Below are 13,173 nucleotides of genomic sequence, written 5' to 3' on the forward strand. Positions count from 1 at the left end.
ATTACTCCTTTATCTGAGAGCCCAACGAGCCTGCCTCTCTGCATTCCCTGATACCCAGGGGGTTACATGTCCTAAAAGTAGTCTTGACTAGCAAAAATCCTACCAGCTCACCCACCCCAACCCCAGTTTCAGGATACTTGACAAATATCTCTGAGTTGCCTTAACTTAGAAGCTATGGACATTGCCGGTCAATGCAAGAACTCTGCATTCAAATCCTGATTCTGTCTTGCTGTTTGACCTTGGCAGAGGGCATTCATTTCTCTACACCTCAGTTCTCCCCATTGGCTAAGGTCTAGGTTAAGTCCAAACCTGAAAGATTAATCCATTTTAAGAGAAGATTATCATACGCCTAAATTTAAAAATGGGTTTTCCCACCTTTGGGAAGATCCCCATTGTCACTTGTCTCTAAGATGTAGCAAAATTAAGGCCAGTCTGGAAAAACAGCCATGTAGTCATTGCCCATAGCATATCTAAAGCGGTTGTGTCTTCCCTCTGCAACGAAAGCTTTGCCTCTGCTCCCGTGAATATCTAAACACTTCTAAAGAGAAAATTTCGACTCTAGTTTCTCCCTTTGTGGGCCAATCTTTTGAACTGCAAATATATGAGCAGAGACTATTTATGCATTCAACTTCTCCTGTACATGTTTGTTTGACTGGTAAGATGGAAGGTAAGGGACTATTTACCGATATCTTTGAGAATAATATAAGTACACAAGGGGGCCAGGAATAATAGGTTAACATCACAGAAAATGTAGGTTGGGTATAAACTTCTCAGCAGTTTGCATGATTCAATTATGAAGTAGTATCCCATAGGAAGGGCTTTGATCATCTGCACTGGAGATGTTTTCAATTTCCTGGGATTTTTGAAAAATCTCTCAGAGTGATCTTTGCAAAAACAGAAGGATAGGCTGTTGAATTTGGGGTCTTTTTCTGCATTAATTTATTTCTCTCTCTTTTTTCCCCCACTTGCTAATTTCTTTGAATAATTGTTACAATGAAGTGTAACAAAGGATCCATTCAGGATTTCAGAACAGCAATGAAAGATGTGTATTTTGCAGAGTGCTATATAAGCCTAATCCAACAGTGTTGGCTCCTAGGTAAAGTGAAAATGTTTAACTTATTACTCATGGCTCATAAGTGTATGTAACTTGCTTATCACTTACTTGACCTTACTTGAAGACGAGAATACTCCATTTTCTTTCTTCTTCCTATATTTTTGGTTAACGTTTTAAAGTAAAATAATACAGAAAAAAACACACCGCCAGATGTGTAACTTGGAGTTATTCTAAGACAAATATCCTTGCAGTCACTACTCAGATCAAGAAATAGGACTTTGCTAGTCATCCCAGTAAACCTTTTATGTGCTCCATTCCAAGGACAGCACTCTTTCTCCCCACGATCCTGACTTTTACGTCACCTTCTTGCTTTTCTTTGTGGTCAAGTGGGAGCCCCTAGACACTTGCCCATTTTTAAAGGCATTTTATGTTCTTCAAGTTTCTCTTCATCTATACACTTTCTCTCTACTCCTTAACTACCTCTGTTGAAGAATTTAGGACATTTGGTCTTAAGAGTTTCTCACAGTCTGGGTTTTTCTGGTTGCAAATTCAGGATATTGTTTGGCATTCTTTCCTGCAATGGGATCCAGAGGCTGGATGGTCCTCGCATCTGATCTGTTTGGGAAGAATATAATTGGCAGTGTGTTCTTTTCTGAGAAGCACAAATGGGGCTCTTTTGTGATATTAGCAGCCATAGATGTCGATGCCTACTTCCCTTACTATATAAAGAGAGGCTTGCTTTCATTTATATTTGAATGCCCAGTGGATAGAGGCTTAATTCTTCCCTTATATTTATTACTTTTCAAGATAATGAATGGTCTCCCTATCAGCCCAAAAGTGACCAATCAGTATCTTTAAAAATATCATTATGAATGGTCATTAAAAAAGAAAAAAAAATAAAACCAGTTGAGCACCAGAAAGAAATAATGAAGTAAGAAAGGAAGTGATGGAAAGGACGGGAGGAAAGAAGGGAAGAGGGAGGAAGGGAGGGGAAAAACAGAAGGTAAGCTGAAAAGAAAGAAAAAAATACTATGGTATAAATCTAACAAAATATGTATAGGATCTATATGTGAAAAATTACAAGACCCTAATGAAAGAAATCAGAGCAGATCTAAATAAATGGAGAGATGTGTCAGATTATTGGGCTTTAGTTAAAAATAACATATCAAAATCAGTCCATTAATTATAACAAATGTATCATACTAATGTAAGATGGGAACCATAGGGGAGAGTGGGTATGGGGCATATGGGAACTCTCTGGACCATCTCCAAATTTTTCTGTAAACTAAAACTATTCTAAAATAAAATGTTTATTTACAAAATGTCACTATAAACTCATGAACTTAAACATGTTTGATGGGATGCAATCAAATGTAATGTTTTGTTTTTGAAGCTTCAGTGGCTCCATTTTTGGCCTGTTCAAAGTTGGCTCTTGAGACCTTTTCACATGACCCCAACTTTTGAAAGGTTTCTGGATGTCTGATATGACAAGATATTTTAGGCTCATCTTTTACACTCCTGCCCCAGACATAAACATCAGCCATTTTTCTAAGATGTCCTGGTTTCTTCCATGAGTAGGGAATAGTATTTCAAGATCACAGTCTTTGTGCTTTGGACAGCTATTTTTAGAACTCTTCATTGGACCCCATGGATTTATACTGATGATTCTAATTCCAACTTCAGACCATAGTTACTGCTTTAAAAAAGAAAAGAAAAGAAAAGAAAAGAAAAGAAAAGAAAAGAAAAGAAAAGAAAAGAAAAGCATTAACTTAGCTTCTTCTGCAATGCATCTGCATCTCTTTTTCCTACACTGAGAACCCTGGTTTCTAAGGACAAAAGAATTGATAAAAAAAAAATCAGAATATCTCACAGCACTCATTTCCTTGACCCCAAAGTAAACAAGAGTTTCAGAATGATACTACACCATGAACATCACCATTGAGAAAAGTCTTTAAAATTTTCCATGTGCTCTTCTCATTCTTCCTCTATTTTGTAGTTGGACCATAACTACAATGCCCAAACCTAGTCACTCTTACAAATTCTACTCCTTTGCCATTAACCCTATTTGGGTCTTACTCCATAAGTAACTGTATTTAGAGATTACCACCAGTGCTTGTGTTGATGCCTTTCAAGTTACTTGGTTGTCTGAAGCTTATGTTTTAGAAAATTCCTCAAGAAGGGCTCACGAGAACAATACTACTTGAGTTCTTTGATGTGATAAAATTTGTCTGTGTCCTTTGTACTTTAAAGTGATGTTTATTAAATAAAAAATTATTGACTCACATTTTCTTTCCTTGAATTTCTTAAATATTTTACTCCATTTTCTACCTTCCCTCACTTTCTTCCCCTGCCTTTTTAAAGTAAGCTCCATGCCCAACATGGGGCTTGAACTCATGACTGAGATGAAAAATCCCATGCTCTATCAACTAAGCAAGCCAGGCAACCTCTCTTCCTCTTTTTCTTATTTCTTTCTAAAATCACTAATTTTTCTACTGTATGGCTTGGTGTTGGTAGCTTTGGGTCAATATTCTTGGGCATGCATTGTATTCTCTCAATGTCTATTTTCAAATCTTTGTTTTCTCCAGTAAAGTTTCCTGAATGTTTAGTATTCATTCTCTTTCCTTGTCCTGGTTTAAATTTTTAAAACCATTCCTATTATTCATATGTTGGACAGTCTTTGCCTGTCTTAAATATTTGCCTTTTATTTCAAACCCTTCTTGCTTTTTCTTTTATTTTTCTATATTTTTGTTTTGATCTTCTGTTTATCTTAAGGCATAAGCTGTCTTACTTATTTGTACCTTTATTCCTTCTAGTATAATTTTTCATTTCCTAAAAATGTTTTTGAAATTTCTACTTTTTAAAGTTTCTATTGCTTCTTCTCCAGGTTTTTCTAATTCTGATTCATATTATTTTTTGTATCCTGCATATTTTCTCATTGTCTTTTAGCTCATTTTATTTCTTTATTTTTCTATTAAAGATTTTATTTATTTGAGCAAGGAAGAGAGAGAGAGAGAGAGAGAGAGAGAAAGAACAGGAGCAGGGGGAGGGAGAGAGGCAGAAGGGGAGAGAACCTCAAAAGACTCCCTGTTAAGCATGCAGTCCAGCTGGGGGCTTGATCCCAGGACCCTGAGATCATGACCTGAGCCAGTCAGTCCTTTAACCAACTGAGCCACCCAGGCACCCCTCAGCTCATTTAAAAATTGAAGTTTATAATTCTAATCCATTTTGTGGACCTATTTTCCTGGCAGACTTTCCTTGTCCACAGGAATACTGTTCTGTAGAATTTTTCCTCTTTTTTTTTTTTAAATAACTTTGTATGAGATTTATCCTTAGTACATGTGGAGTGCTCATATTTATATAAAAATAGTTTTCTAGAACTTTTAGAAAGAAGTGTAGCTCAGGGTGACTTTTATAACTTCAGAGAATTCTCTCTTATGGTGTGTTTGTGTAGTGTTAAAAGGTATGTGGTTTATTTTCTGATCTTTTTTGACTGTATCTCTCTTCCCCATATTTATTTATACCTTCTCCTTCCTTGGGGTGTCTTGACTCTCTCCTATTTGATTTTGATTCTGTTTCTACCAGCTGTTCCTCAGTGTGTGATCTTCCCCTCAAAGGGGGTCCCATCATACCAGTTTTGGATGTTGAGAGGAACCAGATTCTTGTAGTCTCTTCAATTCTTGCTACAGACCCTCCTACCCACCACCTTCTAGTAGACTGGGCAAAGCCCCTTCTAATTGCAGCCACTCTTCTCATATTAGTCTTCCTTGCTTTCTGGTGAATACTTGTTGGCTATTTTAAGATTCTTCCATTTGCAGATTCATCGGATGCTCTGTTGCTTCCCTCTATTTCTTGCACAGACCTAGTGTCATCAGCAGTTGGGATACTGTAATTTATAATAAAAAAATCAATATTTGGTCTTAGTCCCCTCTCTTGGCACAAAGCTCCTAAAATCCTTTCCTATGTCATAAGAGCAATCAAGGTATCTTGATTGTCCCTTTCAACCACACCTGAGTTTATGTCAGTGATGTGACTTTGGGAAAGCAGTAAAAGGTGGGATCTGGGTGCCAGGGTAACCAACCATGTGATTGGAGGGCTAAAAACTCTTAGTGTTATCTTCCTGAGAGGGGAGAGAGGTGGGGAGGTGGTGATTTAATCAATCAATCATGGCTATGTAATGAAGTCTCCATAAGAACCCAAAGGATCAGTTAGGAGAGCTTCTGGGTTGGGAAGAGTGGGGTATTCAATGAGTATGGAAGCTCCTTGCCCTTTCCCCATACCTTGCTTACCCTGTGCATCTCATCTATCTGGATGTTCCTGAGTTAGATCCTTTGATAATAAACTGGTAATCTGGCAGGCAAATGACAGGAGACCTAAATAATAGTGACTTAAAAACATAGGTATTTATTTTCCTACAAAACAAACTCCAGAGATAGGTGGTCCAAGTTAAAAAGCTGCTTTGCAGGGCCATCATGACTCCAGTTCTTTCTATTTTTTCACTCTTCTAATATTAATACATAGTTTTGTCCTCTTGGTTACAAAATAGCTGCTGTACTTCTAGATATTACATGGACTGCTGTCAAGATTGGTTGGGCCTTGGATGTGAAATTATGACAAAACATAATTTAAATACTCAGAAATATGAAGAGAGCACTTTCCACTCTTCCTTAAACTCTCCCGGTGAATAGTTGAATCCTAAATAGAATGCTCTTATTTGTCAAAACACTCTCTTGCAAAAAGTTGATATTCTGACACTTTCATAAGACTGTTCCAGGAATTTGCAGTCTGAGTCCTGTGAACTTCTCGGTCTACCATTTGTCTTCTTGCTCACCCTGGGAATCTGCCAGGGGCCACACATGGTCCTGGCGCATATTTACTGGAATATGAGTTTTGCTGTTCTATACTCCATTTGCAGAAAATCATAGTTGGTGACTTGCCAAACTAAGTTCTATTGGTTATGTTGAAAATTTGCTCTTCACTTGGTGACTAGTTGGGTGCTTGTTCTTTGTTTAATGGACAGATGTTAGTGGGAGTGTTCGAGTTTCCTCCTCGGCTTCACTTTTTCAATGGGTATAAGGTTTGGCCAACCATAGGTGCCAATATGTAAGCCATAGTGCCTACCATCAACACCATTGCAAATATAAACATTAAAAGTACCACCATCCTATACAAAGGAGCTTAGGTAAAGCAATCTACCAACTGTAACTAAGACTAAATCCTGCTCAATGGAGCTGGCCACCAATGGCACAGAGGGTGATCTGTTTGGGCCATCCTTTCTGATCTTTGGAGACGCCTGTCCTGGGTGCCATTTGATGACAAGTGACCACCACCACACTGGTATCACAAAGCTGCCCCTCCCCACATCCTAGACATGTATGAACACTGTCCTCTTCTCTTCATTCTAGCAGCTAGGACCAGGCAGAGATGTTTAAGTAAAACATTATCAGATATTTGACCAAAAGGAAAGAAACTCAGAGTCAAGTCCAACCAGATAATGTGGCTCATCCTTCATCACTCTTTCATATTCTACTTTGGCTTCTTAAGAGTGATTCTTCAACTATGCTCACTCTGGAGCCAGGACCACCTAAACACACCAATGTTTCACATCTGTGGTTTTATAAATATATGAGCAAGTCTAAACATCTTAACATATCAAAAACATACAAGCAAAATAAATTCCACATAATTTTATAATTAAAAGGGAGACTAAGGGGTGCTTCCTGAAGAAGTCCAATCTCTTTCCACAGGTGATGAAGAACAAGCTCCAAAATGTTACAGGATTTGTCCAAGGTCACAAATGAAGTAAGGGACAACGTCAAGGTCAAGCTCAAGGGTCTGGGTGGTTCCAGTCCTGTGATTTTTTCCACTTGCAGCATATAGAATCCTGTCTTTTAAGACAGTCTTTAAGAAAAGGCCTCTGACTACTCATTTCACCACTAGCAGCAAACCTATTTTAATTTAATAGCTTCTGATGCTCCCCAAACAGCATTTCTCAAACTGGATCCTAGGCCCTTGAGATTTTGTGGGTCTGTGAGAGTTTGATTTTTCTTTTCAAAGGGAATTGACTGAAGCGGACAATAAAAGCCAAATAGACTTGTGTCGAAGTGGATCATCCAACATCAGAGAGGATGGTAGTATCATCCAATGTCAATTATATTTTTGTTTAGTTCCTGTATAATAGTGTTTTTCTGTCTTTAGCTATTGTTGTGTAACAGCACTTTTTCTTTTCCTTACAAATCCTTTGTTCTGTATATTTATTTATTCGTTTGGTACAACTAATTAGAATGATTCAAACAATAAATCTCTTTAACTTCTCTCTCTCCACTTAAAAGACACTGTTACCCATCATTACATTTGTTGTTCTGAGTCCTTCTCTCTTATTTCTGACAAAAGAATCAAATGTCATGAGATCATCAAAATCTCATAAGGATCAGAAATCATGGAATGAATTTGTTTTTAACAAACACATGCTTGCTATTTATTGTGCATTTTTTAAAAACATTTATTTATTTATTTTAGAGGGAGAGCAAGAGACAGCATGTGAGCTGGGGGAGGGGCGGAGGGAGAGGGAGAGAATCCTCAGGCGGATTTTCTGCTGAGTGCAGATTTTCTTCCACTGTGGAGCCTATCGAGGGGCTCAATTCCAGGACCCTGAGATCGTGCCCTGATCCCAAATCAAGAGTCAGATGCTCAATCAACTGAGCAACCCAGGCACCCCAAGTTGTCATGCATTTCAAGGCTTTTGCTTAAACTGAATATTTGGTGCATCTCTATTCCAAAGGAATGAATGTTTCCTTATGGAAGAGTCAAGAGGTTAACTTCCGACCTTAGAACTTTAGATGCCAAGTTGTCCTAAGGAGTCTCAAGTGTAGAGAAAAATCAATGGTGAGCCTATTAACACATACGGGGCATCCCTTCCCTCTTTGGGGCCATGTTCTTTGTAGTGTGTTTGTGTGATGTGAGCAAATGGTGAGGAAGCCTCTTGCTCAGATGAGGATGGAACAGATCTTTCAGGGATTACCAGCATCATTGGTGGAGAGGCCCAAGTATCTATCCAAATGAGCTCTCAAGTGGGACAGCTGGTCATGTACCCAGCCTCATCCATGCTGCCTGACTTCCTCCCCAACAGAGATCACTGCCAGGGAAGGAAAAGAATTTGCTATCATCTGTTTAGATAAGAAAGTTGCTGCTTCCAGGGTATTTTAGAATTTCTCTTGGAGGAGATTGGCTCCAAGCAGAAGTTTTTCCTAAGTTTTTGGCTCTTCCTTAGACTGAATCAGGAGTGGAGGAAGGTGAAGGCTGCTTCAGAATGCAGTGGGGTCCCAGGATGCCGGCATCTCAGAGAGGCCTCGAAGCAGTGGTTCCAGGGGGAATTGGGCAGCTGGGGTACTGTCTCTGCCCCCTGCCGGGGTCCTTTCCAGAGCCTGACACCTAGAAAGTTCTCACCAGAAGTTAGCCACCACTGTGAAGTAAAACACATAGAGCATATGTTCATTCATTCACCTAACTGCTTACCAAAGTGCATTCACCTGTTAGCTTAGTGATAGTCACAGCATTCCTATAGGGTAAGGTTATTTTTAAGATTTATTTATTTATTTTTGGGGGGTGGGCAGAGGGAAAAGGAGAGAGAAAATCTCAAGTAGACTCCCTGCTGTGTGCAGAGCTGGACCTCACGACCCTGAGATCATGACCTGAGCCAAAATCAAGAGTTGGATACTCAACAGACTGAGCCACCCAAGTGGCCCTGTAGGGTAAATTTCTGAATAATGCTTATCTCTGAACACAGAAGACCTTTAACAAACATTTAATGAATGAAGAAATGAGTGCATGAATAATAAAAGGACACACATGGACCTGGGTATGCTTTTTGGTCATATCCATTATTAACTTGCACAAGGACACTATTCTCATTGAACCTGATTTTTCATCTGTAAAATGGAGTGACAGTCCTTTCTTCACTAGATTGTAAGGATGAATGAAATAACCTCTAAAAATAGTGAAACCTCTGTAAATAATAAACTGATTTAAAGCTCCAAGTACAATACCTAGCACATTAGAATGCTCACTCAAAGTGAACTTTTATTTTGCTCGTCTGTATTGTAGATGAGGATATTGTGACCTAGAGAATTTAAAAAGACTAGTCTAAGGACATTCAATTGCGGTGGGACAGGGATTTGAACTCAGGTCTCTTGGATCTTAACTTTAGCTTCAATGGGGGTGCTAAGGGAGTAGTACCAACATCTGAAGGGTAAGGAGACTAAACCCCACTCACTTCATCACTAACATTTCAAGACTCAGGTGTGAGAACAACAGGCTGTTTTCAAAATACTTTGCTCCAGAGCTTGTGTGATACTCAAACAACTGGTCAGTTTAGACAACTCAGGAACAAAATATGTAAATTAGTTGTATGGTCTTGTATAGACAATATAATCATAGAATTGACAGATCCCCGACCCCCACCCTGCTCTATTTTTTTCCCTCTATGTTTTTTCCTGTTCCCTTTCTAAACAGTGGACTCTAGCAATGTTTACCTAACAATGAACCTAAAAAAAAAAAAAAAAGAAAAGAAAAGAAAGAAAACCATGAACCTCCTTCCCTTTCTTTGTACATGGCAAGTATCTGAGTAAGCATGTAGAATCATGCATATGGATGGGAAGTAGAAAGCCCAATGCATTATTTACATATCATGTTGGCCAAATACTTGGACTTTTTTTTATTTATCTTGTGTTCTTTTGGTTGAGCCTGGCACAACTTACAAGTCTTCCTTTTGCCTGGTCACTTCCGATCTTTTCTTCTCAAGATGAGAAGACTGATGATATTGAGAGACAGACAGACAGAGAGGGACTCTGTGCCTTGTATATACAGAATACTCACAATATTTTTTCCATGTAATTTCTGGGACTTTGGGGTTGGGGATGATGATAAGGGAGAGTTCATCCCAGTATGACCCCGTTTTTGCCTATCTCTCCCTGTCTGATTCCTCTGACTCTATAGGTGGCTCCCCCACCCCTGGAGTGGCACCCTTCCCACTCCTTGCCCATGCCTCCCTTGTACCCTCTCTGAGAGACTGTACTGCTCACTGGGAGGGGGGAGGATCATGGATGACAGCCCTCGATGTCTCATCGTCCTGGTACCAACAGGAACTTGGCAGTCATGATAACAGGTACCCAAGATACCTGGAGACCATGCCAAGCCAGTCTCCCAACAACTTCTTTGGGGCTGAGTTCTGGCTATCGTTGTGCAAAGTGAGAAGTAGAACCATGCTGGTTCTCAGGCTTGGGCACAGCCTTTGTGTCTACCTTTGTCTCCTAGTAACATCTGGTTTGGTTCCATCTGTTTTTCTTCCTTCAGAGGTGCTCTTTGATGTTAATCCAATCATAACACCACCACCAATAATGAATAGCACTACCAGGGTACACTGAGCACCCTACCATGTGCCAGGTACTTCCCTGGTCCTTTTGTAGATATTACATCCAAGCTCATGTTGGCCCTCTAAAAGCTGGTCTATTATCTTTATTTTGCTGTTGGTTGACTGGGGCTCAAAGCATCTTGACTTTCTAAGATCATTCATCCATCCAGTGACAACAGTGGGGTTCAAATTTGGGTTTCACTTATTCTGTAGCAAGCATCCCTTGCACTATACAACCACCCCCACCGCATTGTTGAACGCTCACTGCTAGAAACAAGCAAGATGATATTAGGATTTTAGGGTTTCCCGAGGCAGTGCATTGAATCACCTTGAATCAGTGGTAACTAGGAGATTCCCTTTCACGCGCTCCTTCAGAGGCCTGATTACCCGAAACAGGAACTCTTCATTTGCTCATGGAGCCTTGACACCTGTCTAATGTTTGTTAACCTTCCCTTTTAATAAAGACACAGAGGCCTCAAGCACCGAGCTCTGGGCAAGCAATTAGGTCCAACGAGAATTTCATAGTAGTGTTGTCTTTATACTTGTATTTATTTTGTATGGCAATTTCTTTTTATTCCAAGTGATATTAATTTCCCAGTTATGGTAGTGATGAAAAGATTCCTTTTAAAATAATATCAATCTAGGGGTCCCTGGAGGGCTCTGTTGGTTAAACGTCCAACTCCGGATTTTGGCTCAGGTTCTGATCTCAAGGTTGTGAGGTCAGCCCTGCAGTGGGCTCTGTTCTCAGCGTGGAGTCTACTGGAGGATTCCCTCTGCTTCTCTCCCTCTGCCTCTCCCCCTCCCCTGCTCACACATGTGTTCTCTCTCTTTCTCAAAAAAATAAAAAAATAAATACATAAACACATAAATAAATAAATATATGTATATATATATATCAATCTAGATTTTTTTTGTTTTTTTGTTTTTGTTTTTGTTTTCAATCTAGATTTTTAAAAGTGAATCAATTTAGGGACACCTGGGTAGCCCTATCGGTTAAGTGTCTGACCTCTGCTTGGGTTGTGATCTCCAGGTCCTGGGATCAAGCCTGTGTCAGGCTCCATGCTCAGCAGGGAATCTTGCTTCCCCCTCTTCCCCACCCTTTGCCCCTCTCTCCGCTCATGCTCATGCTCTCTCTCTCTCAAATAAATAAATAAAAATTTTAAAACTAGTGAGTCAATTTAAAGAAAACTGTTAAATAAATAATAGTATAGATCATATGCAGATAGAGGAATTACATACAACAGGCATTCAAATGACCAAAATGTTGGAAATTTGACCTCAATATTTCACTTACCTGTGGCCTACAGGAAGCCAAGCCCATGTTACACACAGAAGGACGTGAGGACACATGGGCACTTAGGTTTTTGTGGCACAGGCACTGTTTTGTAATGTTGTAGTCCTATCTCAGAAGTACTTCATACAACTCTTCAAATTATTCTATAGATATTTTCCCAAGTCTTGTCTTTCATGGGCTCTAGGCTGGAGGTCACCAGGAACTACAACGGAAAGTGTAATGGGATAAGGGCTGGAAGGGAGGTGTGGACAGAATATGATAGCATCTCCAGGCACGTGGGGTCACTTCTAGAAATGGAAATCGAGGAGGCTTCCTGGAGGAAGAGGCATTTGAGTCAGGCTTCGAGGAATGAGTAGCCATCGACTGTAAGGATATGGGAATGGGGGCTGGTGGGTGAGGGAGCAGAGAGGCAGGTACCCCCCCACACACACACCAGAAAGTGGAGAAGCAAAAGCTGTGTTTGGAAAATAGCTATTATCCAATTTGCCTGGATCCCTGGGAGATGTGGCCAGAAGTGTAAATTGGAACAAAATTGTCATATCCTTAAAAATAGGCCAAGGAGATGGGGCTTATTTTAGAGTAGAGCAGAGATTCACTCAAAAACCCCTCAATAAAAAAAAAAAAAAAACCCTCAATAAGAAGTAGAAATTATTAGGGTTACTGATAGAACTCAGTTGTCCCTGGGGACCTGCATTTCCCCCAATTTGTCTTCTCCCTGAATATATGAGATGAGCTACTTCTGAGGCCTCATTTGCTTGTCTGGAAGTCCTATCCAAAATGCCAGTCATTGGGGCACCTGGGTGGCTCAGTGGTTGAGCATCTGCCTTTGGTTTAGGGCATAATCCCGGGGTCCTGGGATCGAGTCCCACATCAGGCTGGGGGAAGCCTGCTTCTCCCTCTGCCTATGTCTTTGCCTCTCTCAGTATCTCTCATGAATAAATAAATAAAATCTAAAAAAAAAAAAAAAACCCAAACCAAAATAAAAACAAAAACAAAATGCCTGTCATGCTGCTTAAAATTCCATCAATATAAATCCATCCCTCAGGACGCAATGTTTCAGTTTGAACACTCCAGGATATGCAGCATTTTTAGTTCTTGAATGCTGCCCTGGGGTCGTGCTTCCATGTGGGCAGTTGGCCAGGATTGGAGGGTTTGGGGATTTGAAGTTCATGATCATATCTCCAACCGCACAAACATGAGCGTTTCACCTTTTCTCTATGCTTTCCTGACTCTTCACGTGGAGATTGCAGAGAGTCCCTCTGCCAGAAACCACATTCATGGAGAAGAACCATCAGCAGGATTTATGGAATCAGAGATGGTGCAAAGATGAATCTCCTATTCAGACCATCAGACGGTTTATTCCTGGATGCTGGGAGAGAAGCCTGGAGGCCCCGCCTTTGAGGTACCCAGGAAGCTGGC

General features: G+C 40.1%; 2 long non-coding RNA genes across 2 annotated transcripts; one reads left to right on the forward strand and one right to left on the reverse strand.

Moving 5' to 3' along the window:
• Nucleotides 1-1,003: 1,003 nt before the first annotated feature.
• Nucleotides 1,004-7,398, forward strand: LOC119870038. The gene is made up of 3 exons (XR_005355025.1): nucleotides 1,004-1,096; nucleotides 6,799-6,853; nucleotides 7,109-7,398. It is a non-coding gene; the product is annotated as an uncharacterized LOC119870038 (long non-coding RNA).
• LOC119876040 lies at nucleotides 7,377-13,167 on the reverse strand. The gene is made up of 3 exons (XR_005355024.1): nucleotides 12,963-13,167; nucleotides 11,755-11,956; nucleotides 7,377-8,513 (listed from the first exon to the last, which is right to left on the reverse strand). It is a non-coding gene; the product is annotated as an uncharacterized LOC119876040 (long non-coding RNA).
• Nucleotides 13,168-13,173: the final 6 nt, after the last annotated feature.

Source organism: Canis lupus, chromosome 2 (genome assembly GCF_011100685.1).
Source record: "Canis lupus familiaris isolate Mischka breed German Shepherd chromosome 2, alternate assembly UU_Cfam_GSD_1.0, whole genome shotgun sequence".
NCBI classification, from domain to species: Eukaryota; Metazoa; Chordata; class Mammalia; order Carnivora; family Canidae; genus Canis; species Canis lupus.